General features: G+C 34.6%; 1 protein-coding gene across 1 annotated transcript in view; it reads left to right on the forward strand.

Moving 5' to 3' along the window:
• Nucleotides 1-24,133, forward strand: part of LOC108965332 (potassium voltage-gated channel protein Shab) — a 204,972-nt gene that overhangs the window by 96,218 nt on the left and 84,621 nt on the right. Inside the window, exon 4 of the mRNA XM_018927670.1 lies at nt 22,392-22,901. The gene's annotated coding sequence lies outside the window, so the exon portion shown is untranslated. The remainder of the gene's footprint in view (nt 1-22,391; nt 22,902-24,133) is intronic.

Consider the following 24,133-nt stretch of genomic DNA (forward strand, 5'->3'; position numbering starts at 1 on the left):
ATTAATATATTTTTATAACTGAAGTTAATAACATCGCCACTAAAAATTCTAAACTTCTTGTCACCCTGTATTTATATTCCAATTTCACCCACCCCTATATTCTTATTTTTATATATACATATATGTTAACACAATTCCCCTGGGACCAGCTTTTACTGTCACGTCGCCATGAGGTTAATGACTTTTGCTAGTAATTGCGTTGTCATTCAATTAGTTAATTATTTAAATTGAAATTGCCACTATTCAACTGTTGGAAAGCAATAAACTATTAGAAATATAAAAGTATGACGCTGCAGGGTAATTGTATATCAAAACACTTACATACTTACTAACACTAATTGACATATATATGCATGTCTGCGTGCCTTTTATACAAATTCTTTCATAGCAGCAGGTTGATATATACATATATACACTTATACATGGTGAATCATTTCGCATACTTACATTTAGTATTTGTCGGCAATGAATTTTGTATGCTTTAAATGCTTACTCGAAATACAAGTGTAGAAAGGTACAAATGAAATGCTTATCGAACTACTTCTAAATTTTGACAACAGCTGACTAAATCTAAGTACAGTTATATATGCTTAGAGGCTAGAAAAATGTGGCAACATCTTACAATATAAGGCTATATAAAATATAGTTGATGACAAGAACACCACAGGTAACCGTTTAAGAAAGGTGAGTAGAGGTGATACATGGCGTATGAGTTACCACTATGAAGCAAATTTTTTTCAGTCGCACATTATTGTGAATGCCAAAAAAAAGACACAAACTAAATATTGTTATTTTACACACACATTTAGCAGGCAATTTTTATTTATTTTTTATATTATTTTTAGCGTAGACCAAATTATTCAACGTTAGAAGCTTATATAAAACTAACTTTTCAATAAATCCAGTACTAAAATATTCAGTATTTATATATCATATTTCTTTCATAACTTAAATAGTCGTTGTTATCTACGCAGTCTAAGTAATAAGTTTTACTACAATGAAAATATTGATTCGAAAAATATAGTATATAGTTACTTGATATCATTGTTTTTACTTTATGACAACAACTAGCATTAAATTTAAAGCAAATATTTATTTTTTAGATAATGACAGTTCATCATCAGTGCAAAGGAATGTCGATCCTACATATTACATTTCCTAGTTTTCGAGTTAAGCACTGAGTTGAAACTCCAAACAAAGCAGCAAATGTACTGGTGTTTCGAAATTATGTGCAATACATTTCTTTTCTTTTATAAAAATACAAGAAATAAAGAAGAACTTTATTTTATTTATTTTGAGACCAAATTTAATTGTTTGAACCTTAATTAGGCATTATAAGCAAATAATTTTATGTAAAAATTGTCACAATTGAAATATTGAATTGTGGAAACAAGATAGGAAGGGCTAAGTGCGAGTAACCGACCATTTAATACTCTTGCCATATGCAAGGATCTAAGCCAGCTTGTCATATAACTAAAACTATGAATCATGTAATATATTTTCAGGTATTTTCGGGACTAAACTATAGTAGATCCAGTATTATACGTTCAGTTAATTCTATTAAAATATTTTATATATCAATCAAAATGGACTGGAATTCGAAAATCTTATTTAGATATATATTAGATTCTAATAGAGATATATATTATGTTTTTATAACATATCCCACAGAGTAAAAGATATTTGCGACAAAAAGTTGGCAACAGAAGCTATGGACCTAAGATATTCGTTACCTAGGGAATTGAAGAGTTTGGATTCGATTTGAATAATTTTTGGTCATAAACTGGCACGTATGAAAGGCATTATGCGCATAATTTTGTATCCCAATACATCCATTGGGGCTTCACTTGTATGCAGTAAGTAGGTAGTAGGCGTGGTTATAGTAAAATTTTACCCATCTTCGCACTGCAACATAGGAATATCAAATTAGCATCATATACCAAATTAGGTCCTGGGATATTATACTTGCAAGTTGCAAGAATATAACTAGTAAGATTAAATTCTTTTACAATTAGTATCCCATGTCACATAAGCGCGATTGGGTTACGCAATATTTCTTTAGAATGTTTCGTATTAAGGGGTCAGTAAAGTAATCTGGCCAGTTTTTTGAAATTTTTTTTTTAGAAATTTTTATTCTACAATTGAACTTTTTTCACATATCACATGAGGTATTTCTACTCTTTTCTATCTAACTGACGATAACGTCATATGAGAACGGTCATTTTTAAATAGCGGTTAGCCGACCCAAGTAGTGACAAAACCAGAATTGATAGAATTTCATTTTGCTACGTGTTTGGTGGATTTAACAGGAAATCACCTGCTATGAGCTGCTACTGTAAGCCCAAACTCTTAATTCGGGTCAGCAGTCATTGTACCGCCTGAGGAAAGCAAACGCCTTGAAGTGGCCAGCTTTGACCAATTGGGGTGGAATTGTGGTTCATCAAGGCGACGTCTTAATAAACATAAAAGCTCGACGAACATGGTTGGGAAATTCTTATGTATATTTCGCCTAATCCAGCCATTTTATCAATGTCAAATAAAATCTTCAATTGTATGCAAAAATGAAGAATTGCTTTTACTAGGCCTTATATGTGTAACTACATCTATAACCGAAGTATCCTTAAATGTTTGATGAATCTTCAACTTCTGGTATAAATTTCATATTTTATTTATGAAAGAACCTCTTAAAATGTCAAAATTCTTTTACAATTTTTAGGCTTAATGATTTAATAACGGATTTCATTGGAGGTATTTGTTTTTCTTTCTCTCTTCTTCCGCTATCCGCATTCCCCTAGTTTCCATTATAAGTGGAATGATGTGTATATACATACGCATATATATGTATATATTTATTTCACTATTTATTTATATAATTAGATGTAATCGCGGTATATTATGGTGCCAAGAATATTAGTAAATACTCATACCTTTGTTGTATAGTATACTAAAAATGCAAAATTAACCGTTTTGATACCTAATATATTATTTTGTCGGAAACAGCAAAAGTCTTGTCGCCTTAAACGACCAAAAACTAAGAAATCGTGGCAATAAACTAGCAGAAGGGCAAATAAATCTACTGAGTGGGTGACGCTAATTTTTTTTTTTTACTTTCGTTTTATTAAGTAACTAACGCGCAATGGCTAGCCACCCACGCGAGCGTTAGCCAGTGCATTGTAATTGCATTTTAAGTGCAAATTGTCGAAATTTTTCACTACAAAAACGCGCTGGTACAACAAATAAATTAGAGTTTAAATCTTGACCAAGGCCAGCTGTCAGCGGACAACGCCAACGACATTGGCCCAAAATTAGCGTGCCAAAGTCCAATAAACTTGCGAATTCCTCAAATCGGCATACTGACACACATACACCTAAGACACGTATATTCTTGGATAACACTTGGCCTATCAATCCTGTGCCCACCAAAAAGAGAAAACAATAACAGCAAAAACAAAAAAAAAATCAAAAACTGTGATTACAAATGCTCGACGCTGGCGTTAGTTTAGGAGTGTGCATGTGCGTAGGTATATATTTTCGTTTTTGTATGTGTGTATATGTGTTTCGATCAAATGGCCAAAAGCGTGCGAAACGCCAGCAAGGCCTTAAGTGCAGTGGGTCAAGTAAACGAAAGCCAAGAAACGCGCGTATGAATATTTTTATATGCATGCATGTTATATTTTTATTAGGGTGGGGCTTAAAGATGCTTTTGAAATAGAATTTATTATTTATTAATTTTAGCTAAAGTCCTAATTTATAATTCTGCTAAGAAAATTTAATTAAACTTCTCTTTTTCATCTAACACTCTACAGGATTGTCACTATATTTCCATATATATGTATGCACTATATCAACAAATTTTGCTCCAATTGATGAGTATTACAGCAATATATCTCTAACATTCATAAAAGCATTCAATTTGATTAAAAGGCAGAGACTAAACGCAATTCCTGCATTTGGTACTTCGAAGCACCACCCTAATAAACACATATTCCTCTATAAATAGGCATAAAAGCAGCGCGGCGAGAGGCAATGCTCTGTAAATGATTACGCTATCGAACGCCGACCGCGTCAGACGCGGTTACAAATCCGTTTCGAGAAGTTTTGCTGTCAGTGCATCGCATTTCACTCTTTGCATTTCAATTACATAAGTAACAGCACTTATTTACGTACTCTGTCCGTCTGAATGGCGGCAAGCGTCAATAAAGTACGCATCGCGCTGACAATAAATTTCACAAATGCACAACAAACACACACACATACCTCTCCACTCTTTACCACTTGCGCATAAATGTGTCCACACTTGTGTGTATGGGCAACTTCAAAGGCTTTCACATTTGCGAGAGTGCATATTGAGTTTCTAAAGTAATGTCCTAAAAACAAAAGCTCATTTGTCCTTCTGATGCATTCAAATATATTATACTTAGACGTACATAGTATACATGCATGTATGAATATATATATTTATTTGGAAAGGGGTTTGAGTTTTAGGAAGGCGGATTAATTCGATCACAGAGGTCATATTTTGGTGGTTTCGCGATTTTTTATTTTGTGTTTAGGGAAGTTATAGATCACTTTGAGACCTTTCTGGAACTCTTTTATACAAGGGGTATTCCAAAGTAAACAGGACTTAAACAAACAGATCAAATGGCATTTCGGCAAAATTAATTTATTTTACTTAAAATAGTCTCCTCTGCTGCAGTACAGGTTTTTGCACAGTCCAAAAGCATGTGGAACGAGTATTTTAGCTCGTTGAACGGTATGGCTGCCAGTATGCCGGTAGAAACCTTTCGAATGGCTTCGACGTCTGCATAACGCTTTCCTTTCATGGACAAATGCATTTATCCGAAAATGAAGAAGTCGCACGGTGCCATATCAGGTGAACACGGAGAGTGGTTAATGGTTAAAATGTGATTTTTGGTCAAATAATCGGTCACAAGCGTCGATCGAATGTTGGTTTCTGGGCAATTTTTGGTCGTCAGTCAATTTGTGCGGAACAAACCGTGCACACAGCTTTAGTAAACCCAACTGTTCGGTCAACGTCTGATAAATCTATTTTTTGATTCCACTTCCTTGAATTTCAATGATGATTCATGCACAGTTTCGATGGAATTTCCGGTGATCATGGATTCTGATTGATCGTCTTTATGTCCTCACGACCATTCTGAAAACGTTAAAACCACTCGTGCACTCTGCTACCGATAGGCGATCAACGCCATAAACTTATTTCATCAATTTCAATCAAACGTTTCTTATCTAATCTATCCAGAAAAAAATTATTTTTTTCCGTATAGGCGAAATTAACAACTTTACTCCACTTTCATTTCACCGGTTTCATATCCAGACGATGCAGTGTTCAAACAAAACTGTAGTACTAACCATTTAAACTTTTCAAGGTGTATGCGGTTAGTGCAACCACATACGCCACTAACGTTTGCTATACTCTAATTTGACTGAATGTCGAAAGCATTTTCTAGACTTTCTTTTTTTTTTAGTTAGAAAATCAAACTGTTTTGAATTTTTAAGTTCCAAAAACCTGTTTCGTACATTTACTAAGCGTAAAAATTTCGAATAATTTTTAATTCAATTTTTTTTATAAAAGTCTTCATCTTTTCCTGTAACTCCCACATAGAGACTTCGGGCTTTTAATATAAAACATCAACTACATAATTTTATTTCAGCAACTCTTCATTATTTTTGCTGACCAAAGTTTATGCTCGTTTTATTTTAACTAAATATTTTCTATAAAAATAAAATCAAGAATGAAAAAAATAGATCCAAGAAGCGTTTATAACTCCTAATTCGAAATAATTGAGTCATCGTCAACAAATTGATAGATTTACATAGTTAATTGAGCAATCAATCGCAATTGCTAGGACAATCTTCGAAAATACCGATATCATTCGAAGAAAAATATTAAGCGGACTCCGCGAAGGCAAACGTTAATTTATAGTACTTTAAACGCAAGTTAGTAGATCAAATATTTAAAAGGTAGACAAAGTGGCTAGATAGATCAAACTGAAAGAAGTAAGTAGCGCGATACTTGGTCGATATATATTGCTTGCGCTGAATATTTAGTCGTGACAAAATTTCTAAGTTAGCTTAACAATATTAAATTTCTATTGTCCCTTAAAGCAGTCAATGTATATTTATTATATATTTATATATACATACATACATATATAAATATATATGTATTTTTTTTTTTGTCGCTTTGTCCATTCAATCTTTAATCCATTACACATTTCACTCAATTCAATTTATTTAACCATTACCAGGCGCACACTTTGCATTTTATGGCTTTATTTGGATTGTGAAACACGAGTTGTTGTTGTTAGCAAAATGGGCATAGACTACGGCTACAACAATAAAAGTGTGAAATATTTAAATTACGAAAGATGTGAGCAATAAATTTTGTGCCCGTTCCTGCTGCTGCTCGCCATTGCTGAAGAAATTGGGTGATTCGCTCACGACGCGACTTTGGTGTGCTTGGTTTGTGTGCTAGGCAATAGTAGCCACGATTCTTTCAATTTTTTTTTTTTTTTTTTTTTTTTTTTTTTTTTTTTTTTGACTTTTTTTTTTTTTTTTTTTTTTTTTTTTTTTTTTTTTTTTGTATTGTGCCGACTTTGTACTACTTTCCGTTTTCGCGACACCACGTTAACACATTTATCCTGAACCAAATACATATGTATAGTTGCTACTATGTGTTCCGTTTGTACTCGTGATTTTGAAATTTCCACAGTCAAACAGCACAGCCAACGTCATTTTCTACACTGTGCAACTCTGCACGTATTATAGGTATGGTTGTGTAACTTCTCATGTTAGGTTTGTGATTCATGACAATTCGTTTTTGGTGTATTTTTGGGTTGCATGGTTAAGTTTGGAGTGTCATTCAATCAAATATTTAAAATATCCACGAATAGCATTCCTTTTTCGACTACTGTGCTTCTATTACAGCTATTCAAATACATATGTTTCTGGTCTTCGGTGTTTGAACTATATATTTACGGATGAAAATGAAATGACATACGGCTAAAAATACGAAATCCCAATCAGCTTTTCCGAAGTATGCTAGGATATTTCTGATTCCTTTCGGTGAGACTTAACACGAACTTTTGTCATATTTTAGATCACTATTATCATCTGTTTTTGACCTTGTGAACTAGATTTTATAATTATATTTTATATGCTTTATTTCAGTGTAATTGATTTTTTCGGTCTACGGTGATCCATTTCGAGGTTCCCTACCTTTTTAATGTAGAGACACCTAAACTTCAAATTTAATGAGGTATGTTTATTACCATTCGAAGGAACATTCGTTGGCATTATTTTTTCAAGATTATCTTCTTCAAATGTTGGCGGTGGCTACGTCTCAGGTGGTCCAATCGTTCTGCATAGACTTTAGATTTTACATATCCAAAGCCTAACAGTATGATATCACACGATCTTGGTGGCCAATCGACCGGCCTAAAAAGCGAAATTATCTGCTCACTGAAGTGATGCGATATGTAGGAAGTGGCACCGTCATTTTGAAACCAAATGTCGCCGAGTTCACGAGTTTCCATTTCAGACTTGATCAAATAGCCATTGACGGTTACGATTTTGAAGAAATATGTACCGACGGTTCTACCGGCCCACAAACCACACCAAACCGTTGTTTTTCTGGCATCTCTTTAATCTCTTCAGGTTGCTTTCGTCCTAAATGCGACACTTTTGCTTGCTTACATACCATTTGGGCAAGAAATGGGCCTCAACAGTGAACAAAATTTGACTCGAAAACTTTGCTTTTCAAGAGCCCATAGAACGAAGCGCAGTCGCTTGAGAAGGTCGGTCGCTTTTCACAAGCTAAAATAACACAGCTCAGGCGCGATCTTCCAAAAAAAATTACTGAAAACACGCCCTCTACTTAGATCTCCCTTTATAATTATAATTATCATGTTTTTCTGAGGTTGAGGATTTTTCTGCGCCCATGAGAGATGTTATGCCATAATGCAATAGCTTTCAGAACTGAAATATATTATAAACAAAATTTTCGTAAAATAAGTTTCAAGCAAATAAAATCTGTAGATCAATATTTTACCACGATCCAATATATATACACATATGTATGTATGTCGAATATGTTGCATTTTTTTCATAGCTTGTTCGCATTTTCAATTTAATTGAATAATTCCACTGTCATGGTAACTTTCGTCCCTTTGCAAAAGAAACTGGAACAATTGATTTTCACAAACTTCTTTGAAGGAGAATTTTTCATCAGCAAAATCATTCGCCAAAGACATTAAAGGGTGGTAATCATCTAACGCGAGGTCCGCAATAAGTGAATTGCTTAAGGATAAACCAACCAAGCTCCTAGCAGTTCTGATGGAACACACCTCCTCTTCTATTGTCCGCCATTAGCGATTGCTTGTTCAATTGTATAAATCCGCATTAGAATTTTTGCCATCAGGGTGCAGTTCATAACTGAAGACTCCATGCAAAACGAATAAATAACAAAATCCACCTTCCTGGAATCCTAACTTAGTCACCGTTTGCCTTGGGTCACTGCAATTCGAACACAATCGTTTAGCCATTAACTTCAAAACTCAACCGATTTTGTTACGATTCAGAACCGATTCGCTGATAGAAATTCGTTTCGTAAAGTTTTTTTGTGTTAACTCGTATACGTTGACGTAATGAAAACTGTAAATAAAAAATAACAATAATTGGAGCGGAACGCAATAATTTGTATAAAATTTTGCTAAAATTATCAAAAGTGTCACGCAAAAGATCAAATGCTCCTTTGAACAAAGAAAAACTACCAAAACGCAGGTGACAAAACATCATAATTTCATAAAGGCACACATTTAATTACAATTAATTGAAGGTAGTATTACTGCACATATAACATGTACGTATGAATAAAAATATACTTTCGAAAAGGCCACTTCCCAAAAGTTATGCCCACATAACCTTTGTGTGTATTGCGGCAATAATGAGTTGCATGTCAATGTTGCAACGCGCACTTAAACGGAGTAAACCAATTAAAATTGTATTTTTAAATATAGCGAAAGTGAAATTAAAACAATTTGCAGCATGCAAGCTGTTCGAAAGTTGTTAACAAGCAAATGCAAATATGCTTCGTTATATATATATACTTGAATAAATGTATGTTGGCATATTTATTAGCATATATATTTACTTGCAATAATTATACAATGCCTTTGGAAATGCTGACTGCTCTGCATTGACAGCAACAAGCGGTGTTGTTCTTGGTACTCGTATAAGGGGTGTTGCAATTTGTTGTTGGTGTAAAAAATACTAATTTCATTTCCAAAAAAAAGTTTACGAGTTAGAATAATTTTAAGCAGTCGTGGATATGTACAAAATCTCACGATGTTTGATAATTAAAGATTATAATTAAATATATTCATTTGTCGAATACATAAATATATTTTCTGCATTAATATTTAGTATATAATAGTATGCTTATATGCGCACAGTCATTTCTATTAGCTTAGTTGGAATTATAGTAACCATAACCATTCAGAGTTTAACTTATTCTACAATTATATAACATCCCAAGTCCTCGAGCGGAATACCCACATTGCTTTTGGATATCGACAATAATATCGATATGAGTGGCCTATTACATATATAACAAAGTGTTGCACGCCATACTACTCAAATACCCTGTCAAATTTTTCCATGCGTCCCTTTTAAATATCTACATATCTAAAGTAAGAGCGAGCGCAATTTTGGGTCAACGAAATAGACCAAATCTGACCTCATGTGACCTTTTCCTGCAACAGTAATCATATATCTTGCAGCAAAAGACAGTTTTTCTACAAAATATTAGATGCAGCAACACCAAAAGCAACCAAGTTTTCGAACAAATTCGAGTTTCACGAAATTTTTTTTTTTTTTTTTTTAACTTTTCTCCTAGCTATTTCTTACTCAGATATTCTATTCTTAAAAAACCATATCATTTCACAAAGCTATAGGGACTCAAATACACCTTACTTTGAGTCCATAACAACTTTGCATCCGAAACTAGACCTCACTACCTTAAATTTATATTCCAAGCAGAGAGTTCTTTTTTCTTACTTATTCCCAAAAGAGTAAGGGAAAAGTAGTAGGTTGTTAATAAGTGTGTCGGTATACGTAAATAGTTTTATTCAGAAAACTAAACCCTTAAGCACCGTAAGCTCCGTATCAACCTTGCGGGACTACCGCAAGATAAGCTTAGCCTACTGTTCTTTCATCTCATTTTACTCATTCTCGGCTTGCTGATCTCGTTTCGCTCACTCTTTCGCAGCTGTTCTGCTATTCTCAGTTCTATTATTACTATCGCGATCAGGTTTTATACGGCGGGTCACATCTGCTGACATCTCAGCATATGGGGCATTATTATGCTGTCAAAAAAGTCTCGCGGTATTTTCGCTAGTTGGAGCTGAGAGCGCGTAGTTCTCGTTTTATTCGTCGCATCGGGTCATGCTATACCTTTTTGGAAAGCTCATTTCACGCGCTAATACGTGTTTGATTGATTGTCCTTTCTTTTAAGTCGTTCGTGAGTTATAGCGTCGCAAACATGGAGCAAAATAAAGAGAAAATACGGCATATTTTACAATACTATTATGATAAAGGCAAAAATGCATCTCAAGCCGCCAATAATATTTGTGCAGTTTATGGACTCGATACAGTTTCCATTTCCACCGCACAACGATGATTNAGCAAAATAAAGAGAAAATACGGCATATTTTACAGTACTACTACGATAAAGGCAAAAATGCATCTCAAGCCGCCAATAAAATTTGTGCAGTTTATGGATCCGACACAGTTTCCATTTCCACCACACAACGATGGTTTCAACGTTTCGTTCTGGTGTAGAGATGGTCGAAGATGCGCCACGCCGGAAGATCTGTGGTCGAAAATTGCGATAAAATCGCTGAATTGGTCGAAAGAGACCGGCATAGCAGCCATAGCATCGGTGAAGAGCTGGGCATGAGTCATCAAACCGTTATAAAATAAAAAATAAAAAAATAAATAATACTGCAATACTGTTTCGGACAATAAATGAAAATATGCAGAGAATTTTCACTTATATTTCCTCAAAAAGAATACGTCACTCCATTATGGTGGCCATTCCTCGTATAGGTACTCTCCAAAGCACACAAGATTAGTTAAATAGCGCGTCATATAAAAATCCATATGCCCATGATTTCTATCCTCCCAGCTTTTGACTTTTTAAATAATTCAGTGCATTCACCGCCCTTTCGTTGTTACATCCCAACGGGTTTGTCACTCATTTAGGCTCTTCAGTCTTTCTTCCTTTTCTTCTTCTATAGTTAACGATCTGCCCAGAATTTTACTGGTATYGTATATACTTTTAAGCTCAAGGGGCATTATATCTTGTCGCGTTATGGAATATGAATCAAGTGGAATAAATGTACCTGTATGTTATCCATTTTATTAGAACGAAAAGATTTCCTTCTTCGGACTACAGTTCTTATACCCTGAACAAGGTATATTAAGAATGCCAAAAACTTTGTAATGATCGGAAGGAAATGTAAGAAAGGCAACAAAGTGTATAAATAAGTTGTCAACGTGACGAGTTATGTCGATTTGCCTAGGCTAACATTTTTTGAGATATCACACTGAAATTTTTTACCCATACTTTTCTCACCCTAAAAGATGTAGCTAATCGATCAAAATAAAATCCTTGAATCAACAATTTTCAGTTTAACGCGATTTCTTCACAAAATTCGGTCGGACAATGTGGCTATAAAGAACTAGAACGTTAACGTTCGATGCAAACCCTTGGTCGATTTCGTTTTCATATTTAGTTATACTAAATATTGTTGCAATAAAAAAACACTGAAATTTCCAGAGAGAAAAGATGCATTTGACCTTGTTAATAGATCCTTAAGCCGACATACGTTAATCAAGAACAGAGTGAACTATGGAGAACAAGCAACATTCTTGGTAACAAACGACAGCATTTAAAACCCCGCACCTGCCCTCAAAATCTCAATTTACCAATGGCTAAAGTTCAATTCATTGCCATACACTAGACCGAAAGGTGCACCCATTATGCACATGCAAGTACGCTAACAAGCTTATATAGCCTCAGCAGCTGTAATAGGAGCAGCAAATACAATTACTCGTAACAACTTTTTATCACACGATCGCTAAAGGGATACACCAGAGGTGTCATTTTCATGCCACATTTACTAATGTTGCTAGCGTGGGCACTGTCAATGCCGCCATGCCGTACATGCTTGTGGCCACTTATTGCCACACACATACATTTCCAGCTTGTATACAGCTGAGGGAAAGTGGCGTTGCATATATAACGCCTGTTGGCTGTGGCGATAAAGATGGCTATGCGATGTGGCATGCTAACGGTTATGCGGCTCTTAAAGTTTGTATGTTCGTGTATGCCTGTGTGTGTGTGTGTGTGAAAGTGAAAGAGCGTTGCCGTGGCATAGGAGGTTTGTGGCATGCTTTGTTTGCAACAATGGGTGCAACATAAACGCATACACCCACACACAAGCGCCTTACGCGCCACTGAAAGCTTTCACTTTGTGCGCTCAAGTGCATTTTGTCGCTTTTATTTTCGCTTTTGTTTCTATACTTAATAGTTGTTGCACACGCGCGCGTACGTGCTGTGGCATGAAATTCTATTGCGAAAGCAACAACAATCAAAATTATTATTTTTCGCTCTATTGTTTTTGTGCGCGTCACACACCTTTACTGCCGCCAAGTGCCCCAGCAGTATGGTCGCTTTCAATAATTTTGTGACATGCTTGGTTGCTGTTGTTGTTTTAATAGATTTTTTGTATGAAGCAGGTGTGCAATTTTATACCCTAAACGAGGCGTGCTAAAACTGCGACGAACTTTTGAGCAGGAAATTTCCAGACGCCATAAGGTATGTATATAGATGATCAGCGGTACGAGCTGAGTCGCTTTAGCCATGTCCGTCTATCTGTATATATGTACGCGAACATGTCCCTCAGCTTTTGAGATATCGGTCTGAAATTTCGCATACACCATTTCCTTCTCAAGAAACTGCTCATTTCTTTGAAACGCTGATTTCAGACCACTATAGCATATAGCTGCCATACAAACTGAAAGATCAAATACAGGTGCTTGTATGGAAAACTTTTCCATTTGACAAGATATCGTCACGAGATTCAGCATGAATTATTTTCAAAACCTACGCTATGAACTTCCAAGGAATTATTCAGAGCGGGGCTCTATAGCATATAGCTGTCATACAAACTCAACGATCAACTACATGTGCTTGTATTAAAAATTTTTTCATTTGACAAGATTTCTTTACGAAATTTTGCAAAAATTATACTGAAAGCCAATGCTTAAATATTCCAAGGAATTGCTCAAATCGGTGCATTTTAACATATAGCTGCCATGCAAACTTATCGATCAAATACAAGTCATTGTTTGGACAACTATTTCATTTGACAAGATATCATCACGAAATTTGGCACAGATTACCGCCAAAGATAACTGCACAATATTGGGATATATTGCTCAAATCAGACTACTATAGCATATAGCTGCCATACAAACTGAACCATAAAAGTCAAATTCTTGTATGAAACACTTTCTCATTTGATATCCGCACGAAATTTAGCATTAATAATTTCCCAAGCCAAATCTATAGTTCCGGCACAAATTATTCAGTTCGGTCCACTATAGCATATAGTCACCATATAAAGATATTTACAAAGAACCTTTCGTATTTGTGCAGGGTGGTTGGTATAGTATACATATTCTTTAGTTTTTCGCTTTGTTTTTGTAATTTCTAAACAATTTTTGTTGCAGTTGTTTGACAATTTATTGAATTGTTCAATTTACTTTCGCAAGCTGCACCTTTATTCAATCACTTTCGCTGTCTCACTTACCATGCCCCCTTACACCTGTGAACTTGTGGCATKTACATGCCTGTATATTCTGTGTGTGTGTGTGTTGGTAAGCATTTACCCACCTTTAACTTCGAGGTCTCGGCACTAGCTGGTCTAAGGCGCGCTTTGGCAATATGAGTGTGTATGTATTGCACATTTTTAAATGCCAAATGAACACGCGCCGCAAGCGCAGGTGTGTGTGTGTCTTGAAGTGAGTATACTCGCATTTGCTGGCGCAGAAAATGGAGCGAGGTCATCGGTTGTTAGAAAATGCACAAGAAAGCGCACACACACGCACAGGCAGGTACATTAGTGTTTGCATGGCCGTAAGTGGACTTGAGGAAAGTGCAAACGCATACATATGTACATACATATAAACACATAAACAGTGTGCGTGTGTATGCCGCAAACAACTTCCCAACTCAACAAGTAATCTCTCATGCGATATTCATATATCCGGTGGCAAGCACTTGCCCACACACTTGAGCAGCACTAAGCAGTACTTGGCAGTAATCATTTTTCACCGCTTTTTATTAGAATATATATTCTGTTATGTGTGTGTATATGCGCGGCAATAACAAAAACAAAATAACATTTGGTATTGTCTTCGAAGGTGCTTAAAGGTATCCGAAGACAATAAACTATCGCTATGCAACACTGGCATTGTCCGCAATATCTATGGTCAACAATTTACTGTGTTTCCGTTTCTCCTAAAAATGTTTGCCCGTGTGTGTTTAAGCTTGCTGAAAACAACAGCTATCAGCTGAAGGTCAAGCCTTCGCTTTGTTCTTTGTTACTTCTTAGGCAAAACCATGTTTCACTACTTCAAAACAAAGCATGTGCGCACTCAACCAGAAAACGCAGAGATATGCACGACGATGACGTCATACATGTGTGGCGCTTCAAGTGGCTCGGCTTTGTTTGCGGATAAACTAAAACTAAAAAAAACAAATGATAAAACAATTTCAATAAACTTTAGAAAGTCATACTTTATTGTCGTGAATTTTCATAAAATTTTATTCACCTTGTGACAAAGCCGCTGGGTCATTTGTACCTTCTCCATAGTTTACTTTTTACTATATCGTATAAATTGAGAAACAAAATGTATAATTTTTTCTAATATTTTTTATTCCACAAGGTGCGCCATCATTTAAGTGGGCTTCCAAGGTTTTTGGATTTTTCATCATTTTTCTTTTGTAATTTATTTCGGCAAGTTTTTAAATAAGGCATCGAGTTACATTTAATAGTCACGCTGCATGGTTAGGTTAGGTTAATCTCAAAGGCCCAAACGCCATGCATATAATAGTTTTGGTTCTTTGCGATACCAGGTGGAGTTTAGTTGCTAGGGTCAAGAGGAGTAGTCATCCTTTAGAATCCCTGCGCTTGGCGCGAACTTTATTACTTGAAACGAAAATTTTGATAAAAAAAAATATTTTTTATGCGCCAATCTAAGTCCGAGAGGTGCTGCCTCAATATATCTATTGAAATAATCAACAAAAATAAGTCAAAAGAAATTTAGTTTTGAGATTTGAGCGTTCAGCCAATGTCAATACTCTTAGCTAGCATAACCATACACTCCAAAATCTTCATGACTTATCACCTTAGCCTTACAGAACTGTAAACTTTGAAAAGTATTATTTGCAGAAAATATATATATATATATATATTGGACGAACTCTTATTACAGTTTTCATTATAAAAATTATTAATTTATAATCCAATTTCATAATATCTATATTTTTTAAAAATAATAATATCTATATTTTATGTAGAACTTCGAAATTCTACTGTTGAAAACCTAACAGAAAGTCAAAGCCTGTGATCATCCTAACGACTATTATCATAATAGCGTGTACGCCAATAAAAGTGCAAAAACGAAAACTGTTGAAACCCAGAAGTTAACTGTGAAGAAAAAACCTGTATAATATCTAAAGAGTCAACTTATTAAAAAATAGTTTTTTATCGTTTTTTCCGCTTTTCGATTAAATGAATTCTATTGCCATTGGCAAGAGTAACTGGCTCTGCTGGTATTACTATATTTGCTCAACGTTTTTCCTAACTGTCATGACAGAGTCGAATTTTACTGCGAATACTTATTTCAAGTTTTTTTTGTTTAATCAAATTTATTCGTATGAATATTCTATTATATGTATGTATACGATTTTTTTTGTTCTTCCGTTTAAATTTTTTATCTCCGAAGCAAATGAATTTACTACTTTGAAGTAGTGATGTATGTACTAATGCAAAATTTCCCCTCTAAAAAAGCTTTTAATTACTTTTTTCGTTAAAACTTCCTTTAAAAGTTACACGCAATTAAAAAGACGCATGGAATGTACTATATTCATATAGTACACCATGTGGTATGAGCAACACTGAATGTATAAATCACTTGTATGAATGCTCAGGTCATTTGATGTATATATTTAATACTTATTTTATGTGTACAACTTTTAAAGAAATATCTTTTTTGCACGCTCAATGTATTTATAATATAACAAAAGCTCTTGTTATACCCTGGAAAAATAAATATAATTTAAATTGAAAACAAAAAGAGACAATGCCTCCTTGTTTTTAAGGCATAAACTACAAATTCAGGGGGTGCTTGCAAAAAAAAAAAAACTAAATAAATAAATAAAAATAAAAWAGTTAACTCTACTTTTAACAAGAAATATATTTTGTTTGGTCGGTTTGTACAGCAGCTATGCGTTGTTGTAATCCGAGTTGATCAATTTTTTCAGAAATGATTGCATTTTCTTAGGAAATGCTCTGTGCTAAATATCGTGACGATACATTTTAAATTAAAACAAGGACATGTATTTGATCGCTCAGTTTGTATGGCACCTATATGCTGTAGTAGCCCTCTCCGATTTATTTATGAGAGTATTGTAGTGTTACATTAGAAAATAGTCTGTGATGAATTTCGTAACGATACCCTGTCAAATTAAAAAGTTTTCCATACAAAAATGTGATTCTGATCGTTCTGTTTAGTTGATATTTCTTTGGAGGTTTCACCACTTGTTTGGACAATAAACCATATCAAAAGCTGACCATTTATATACATATATACTTTATGGATTCTCCGACATTTCCTTCTTTGTATTACAAACTTCATGGCAAATTTAATATACCCTGTTCAGGAAAAATCAATCAACTTGAATATTAAATAAAATTAAATAAAATATATTCGAAAATTTTGATATTTTCTGATTATGGAAAAATTATTATATGACTTCGGCGTTATACTTTTACAATAATTTTTAGAATCACGGTTTTGTTTGCATCATTTTCTATATATACCTTTTTTTTTTTTTTTNTATACCTTTTTTTTTTTTTGTTTTGAACTATGCATTTTTTTCACTCCCATCATACAATTTCCTTGGAAATATCCTAAACAAAATTCTCTGAAAATTTGAGCCCCTAACATCAACATTAAAGACTGGACCAAGACATGTAAAAAAATGTCCATTGAAAATACACGACAATCGAAGTATTTTATTACATACCATCTATGAAAATTCTATAAAGCTTTACATAAGCCGAATATCTCGAAAAGTATTAATGATAGCGATTTGACTCTAGACCTTTTTTATAGCAAATAAAGTTTGTCATGAACATTTTTTCCATAGCTCTAGTCATTTACGAGATATATACAAAAAATGCGAATAGCGCGAAAAAATCAGGTTTAGAGCTCCGTACTACCTCGCCGGTGTAAGCTTCGACTTAGTCGCAATAAACACTTTTGTAGAGTGTTCAATTCTGAAGAATATGTGTGTAAAGTCAAAGCGATGCCATAAAATTAACTATAGAACTTTAAAGGTAAAAATCACGATTGTTGTGTATTTTCAATGGAAAATTTTTACATACCTTGGGCCAGTCCTTAATGTTAATATTAATGGCTCGAATTTTCAAGGAATTTTTTTTAGGGTATTTCCATGGAAATTTCTTGATGGGAGTTAAAAACTAGAGTAGTTCAAAAAAACCCTAATATACATATATGATCACAGTAGAAAAATTCATCAAACACACACTGTGATATATTTCTTATAGCAAGTATACATATGTGTTTCTAAACATAACTTTTAAATGAAAAAAAAATTCCCCTCCAAATGTCGCGGGTAAAATTGCGGATTAAGGTTATTAGGAAACACGATTTGATTGCGTCTTTTTTAATAATTATTCACCAAAGAAACCTGCAGTTGCACACAATGGCACATAACATTTTCTAATTAAAATTCCATAGAAATGAATCAATTATTTTAACCGTCTGAACAAATAATGTCATTACGACCACTACAGCATATATCCATATACTGAAGCAATATTAATGTTGCCATGAACTAACTAAAAACTAACCGAAACCAAACTTGGGCCATTAAAAATAAGCAGATCTAAGAGCCATGACAAGTGCGCTTCACCGACGCTTATGCTGATTTACCAATAACACGTCGGCCAGCAACAACAGCAAATCGAATTTCTCAAAATTTCTCTACTTGAAAATGCCAAGATGCAATAACTATGAAAATTCAAATGAAATGGCTTATTGTCCAACGGAAATCTAACTGTGCTTTTGCTATTATTGTTGTTACGTTTATTACTGTAATTCTTTAATAGGTAATACAAACTGTCTAGGTGCTTTCAGCCTGATTGACGTTGGCACTGCCAGTCAAGTAGGTTGATTGGCTGCCTACTATGGCTTCGCCGAAGAACATTCAAAATTATTGACCAAAAGCTTAAAATATTTATGTACAAGTATTAGTAGCATATACATACATATATAATGTACACGTGTACCTAGTACCAGTGCACACTTGAGACTGTAGATAAGAGTGAAGGTCGCCTGTGGTTAATCGCTGCTATAATTTGCCAAAGCCATAACAATCACAGCTTGAAAAGTGCTTGAGAGATTGTTCGATAACTATAATAATAGACACTGAAGAGGGGTGGAGTGTTTGGAGAGACTGTCAGTGGTTTGAGGCATGGCACAAACAATAATAATGAAAAGAACAATGTTAGCGAAAACTTGGACGCTACTGAGCTTAAATTACCAGCATATATTTGCTGTTGCACTCATCATACTTACAAGCTGTGGTGATTTTTAGTTATTAAAGTGGGAAATAGAGTTAGAACAGTATTTTTATATCCTGAGCAAGTTTGAACTACGAAGTCTGTTTGTATATACACAAACTACTCACTCAGCTTTTGAGATATCGGTCTGAAACTTTACCCACTACCTTTTCTCTCTAATAAGTTTATCGGATTCACTGATATCGGATTACTATTGGATATAGCGGCCATACAAACTGATCGTTCAAAATCGAGTTCTTGTATGAAAAACTTTTTTACTTAACAAGATATCTCCTCGAAATTTTCTATGGATTATTTTCCAAAGTAACTCTATAATATTTGTGGAATTTGTTAAAATCCGAGCACTATATCATATAGCTGTCATACAAGCGGAGCTATCATATTCAAGTCCTTATATGTAAGACTTTTTCAATTGTACAGATATCCGCAGGAAATTGGGCACAAATCATTTCCCAAGTCCACGCTATAATCTCCGAATGTAATGTTCAAATCCCATTACTATATCATATTTTTTATTAGCAAATCTATCTTTACGAAATTTTCCATAAATTATTTTCCAATGCAGCGCTATCCTATTTGCGGAATTTGTTAAGATCCGAGCACTACATCATATAGTGTCATACAAACTGACCCATCAAAATAATGTCCTTGTATGGACAACTTTTTCATTTGTCAAGATAATTTCACAAAATCTAGCATAGAGCCTTATTCAAGGCAGCTCTACAGTCTCGGCATATATTTTTCAGATCGGCCTAATATAGCATATAGCTGCTATATAAACTGACCGTTCAAAATCATGTCTTTCTCTGAAGAACTTTTCTATTTGAAAATATATGTATCGCGAATTTTTAAAACATCTAACCCTAAATCCCCACCCTAGAGTTTAGAAGGTATTTTGTAGTTTTGTAAAGGAATTTTCGCGCTTCAATGAGCTTAAATTTTTGTATATGTACAACAACAGACTGTATATGTTAGTACTGGCAAGAATTATTGTTTGCAGTTATGTTAACCTTGTGAATTTGTAAATGAGTAGTCGTAAATACGAATAGCTTTGCTCCATTTTGTAACGGAAGTGCAACGCCCAATTGTTAGTTTCGTGTTGTTTCCGTTCATTGTCGTTACTCACCAGCAGGCCACCGCCAGGCTTGGCGAACAAAACATTGTTATTACTTAACCGGCATTGTACACAGTTATAAATGTGCGTCCAGCCCAAATCGCACCTAAGCTGTCAGTTTACCACACACATACAGGCGCACACTTGTACACTATATTTGCATACATATGTGTGTGTGTGTCAAATCATGTCTATTTGCCCATGGACTCGTGTACAGGTTGTGCATTTAGCTTACATTTTAGCTTCATTACCAACATATTTTAGCAGTTTACAGTTTTCCTTAACCTTTGACGGACTTCGTTGGCTTATCATTTTGCGACTGACAATGTTTCTGAGAAGCTTAGCACGATTGCGCTGCAACATTTTACCTTAAAAGCATTTGCATATGCTATTTTATTAAGCGCACTCATGGCATCAGCTATTCTGTTGGACTAAGCAAATATTGTCTGCATATATTATTTTAGCATGCCAATAGGAAACATTAATAATAAACATTTTCATTATAAAAAATATATATTTATTATTTTGTTTAAATGAATATTTATTTAAATTCATTTTTTGTTATTTAAAGCATTTTTGGCAAATTTTATAAAAGAAAAATATTTTTAAAAAATTCAAAAATTTCCTACATGGCACTTGAGAAAGCGCACTGGTCAGTTACTTCCACTAAAAGATTGCATAAAATCGTACACTGCACTCACACTTGCATACTTAGGAAGTGAAATTTATATTTGAGTACACGTATGCAAATGCATTTGCTTATAAATATTTAAGAGCTCAGCAGTTTTTTGCCAATTTCACAAATTCGTCGGAAAGTGCATACCTTCGGGAAATATATAAATATATACTCTATCGGATTTGGCGAATTCAGACTAACTTGGCAGTCATAGATGTGCCTAAACCTGTGCGCATGTATAGTTTATACTCTTATGATGAATTATTCAAATAAAATATTACTCATACGCAGTGGTATCCATTTAGTTGCATTTCTAATATAGTGATGATTGACTACCGGTTCTAAACTCAAAGTGGCAAATTAAATTTGTATGGAAATATTAATGGTATTAGGTCAATATAAGAAACATCTTCTTTCCTTCCTCCCCTTTAATAACCTACAAGCCTTCTAAATGCCATAAGTTTCTACAATGTAGCTGTCGGATGATCCGGCCAAGTGAGAGTATCCAGAAAAGGTATCTTTAAGTAAAAAGTCAACCATAAAAGATTGCATAACAAGTGCTCTAAACTACTGGACTACTGCGGTTTACAAATGACCACCCGTGCATATGAGCCATGTATAGTAGCCAAAGCCGTAACGCCTTCTCCTGTAAACTGATGTCTCATATATGTATACTATGGAAAAAACTAAAAAATCAAAATATCTCACCTTCAAGTATATCTGAGCTCAGTGTGTGCAACATATTTATTTATTTATTATTTTATTTTGTATTAAAATTGTATAGAAACTGATGCTTATAGGAACAATCCTTGAAATTACCTTTCTTACAAAGGTTCCGAATGACGACCGTGATTCACGCATTATTATGCTATAGATGAGATAATTTTGCACTATGTTTCTTTTAATTAAAAATTGTTTTGAAACCCCTAACTTATGCCTGAAAAATTTATTAAATTTTTTGAAAATCAAGATTTGTCTAATCCCTACGCTAGTTTAGTGGAGTTCAGTTGTCAAGTCCGAGATGGGTAGTGATCATTCAGGATACCTGCGGTTAATTCAAATTTTAACGAACTCTGCGACCTCACTATTGATACCTCGACCAGTGTATAATATCGTGGAGACTTCAGATGCTTACATCTTGCCAATGCGGAACAGCGTACAAGAGATGTTTCCTTGATGCCGTGCTCTAGACATTTCCTGCAGTCTTCTCGATCTGTCTGTCCAATTCTGATGGCGTGTGCCCCCATCAACAGTGAGCAGTTAGTATTCAGTCTCTTCTATATAGTGCCAAACGAATTTTGTATACTTCCGATCTACCGTTTTGCACATGACTGCAGGTGCATTAGAGGCTAACTCCGCGGCTTTCGCAATATATACAGCAGTGGTCTGACAACTTGAAACTTTGCCTTTGTTTAATTTAAATATTTAATCGACACTCTAATAGAGCACTATAAAAGCGGCACAAAATCACCATGACATTCCAAAAACATATAAATAAGTACATACAAAAAATATATAATTCTTAATATATTCCATACTAATAATGAGCACAAAATTTCATTAAAAAGCGTGGCCCAATATTTATGTTTTCAATTTATTCTCTTATTTCTTTCAGATACACCTGCATATATAATCGCTAACATACATACACCCAGATATATACATATATATATATATATATATCTATTGATTTGAATGTCATCATTAAGTGCTATCCACATTGATAAGCTGCCAAAAATTATAATACGCTCCGTTGTGATAAATAAATGCTAGAAGGCGATATAGTATGAAAAGTTGACTGACAGCGCATTCAACGGACAGACGTCTACATACACATACATAGATACGAGTACGAGTAGAAGTTAGAGGAACTCAATAAGCTGTGATTAAAGGAACAAAAGACATGAGGCGTGGCCGCTGCTCAACACAAATAAGTAGTTGCAAAGTGGATAATACCGTTATTACACCTGCGTATTTGGGTGTTGGAAACGCATTTGAATTGGGATCCAAAACAGTAGCAAATATATAATTTGCATCAATTTTGAAGCAGTAACCGTAGCGAAGTGAAAAAATTCATTCATTTGAAATTGTGAGACTATAATAACAAAATTGATGCAATGTAGCGGTAAGTTTACTTTGCTTGAATTTATTATTGATTTCTTGTCTGCGTATATTACCTTTGTGAGAAGTATTATCTATATATGTATACTATACTTCAACTCTTTGGATTCACCCTTCTACCAAGACATATGTTTTTTACTAACTAGTAACAAGTGTAAAATTATATTATCATGATATTACATCTCTCTTCTGAACGAAAATATAACAAGAACAAGAAAAAACGTTAACTTCGGCTGCACCGAAGCTAATATACGCTTCACAGGTGCATTTCTTTTAGTAAATATGTGTCCAGCTTATACGGAAGCTATGTGCTATAGTAACCCGATCTGAACAATTGTGTCGGAGATTATATTATTACCTTAAGCAGTATTCCATGTCAAATTTCGTGAAGATACCAAGTTAAATGCGCAAGTTTCCCATACAAGCCCTTGATAGCCCGATCGTTCGGTTTGTATGGCAACGGTATGCTATAGTGAGCCGATCTGAACAATTTCTTCCACAATTACATTATTTCTACGAACAATAACTCATACTAAATTTCGTGAATATATCTTGTTATTTGTTGACGAAGCCATTCAGCCAGAAATGAGCCTCAACACTGAAGATGATTTTTCAATGAAATTTCGGATAATTTTCAAGTTGTTGCTCAGAACAATTCACGACACTACGAGTACTTCTTTGTCTCACTGGCACGGGAGAATTTTGTACTGTGCCTATGGATTTTCCACTAGAACTTAATTATTGATTTGACAGGATGATTATGACGATCATAAATTGGCTCTTAAAGTTAAGGCCACTGGCTCGGAATTTCGGTAGTAAATTTTAATAGTTTCGACTCGTTGTTGGATTGTACAGGGTTTGTCCGGAAAGTGATAGGACTTACTTTCTTCCGCCGCGACTGTACTTCGGAGCGTGCGTTCGGTAGAGGGCGTTCCTAACTAAGTAACGGACGGCGTGTTTCTTTGAGTGGTACAAACCGAAAATGCAGTGTTCTTACAGGCAGAGCTACGCGATTAAACTGAAACTCGGCGAATCTGCGACAGAGATGTTTGATATGATCAAGCAGCCTTACCCAGAGGTCGCTGATGAATGAGAAAATCCAAAACGTCAAGAGACTCGGAAAAATATGGCGTCGTTTGCTGTCCCTTGGGTATACTTTTGTAGGGTCCCCTATTAGAACTTCGATACTTCTTTCTGTGTGTTACCAACCTAATACACCCTCAAAATGTGCTCACT

This window comes from Bactrocera latifrons, unplaced genomic scaffold (genome assembly GCF_001853355.1).
Source record: "Bactrocera latifrons isolate USDA-ARS-PBARC rearing strain unplaced genomic scaffold, ASM185335v1 scaffold_139, whole genome shotgun sequence".
NCBI lineage: Eukaryota > Metazoa > Arthropoda > Insecta > Diptera > Tephritidae > Bactrocera > Bactrocera latifrons.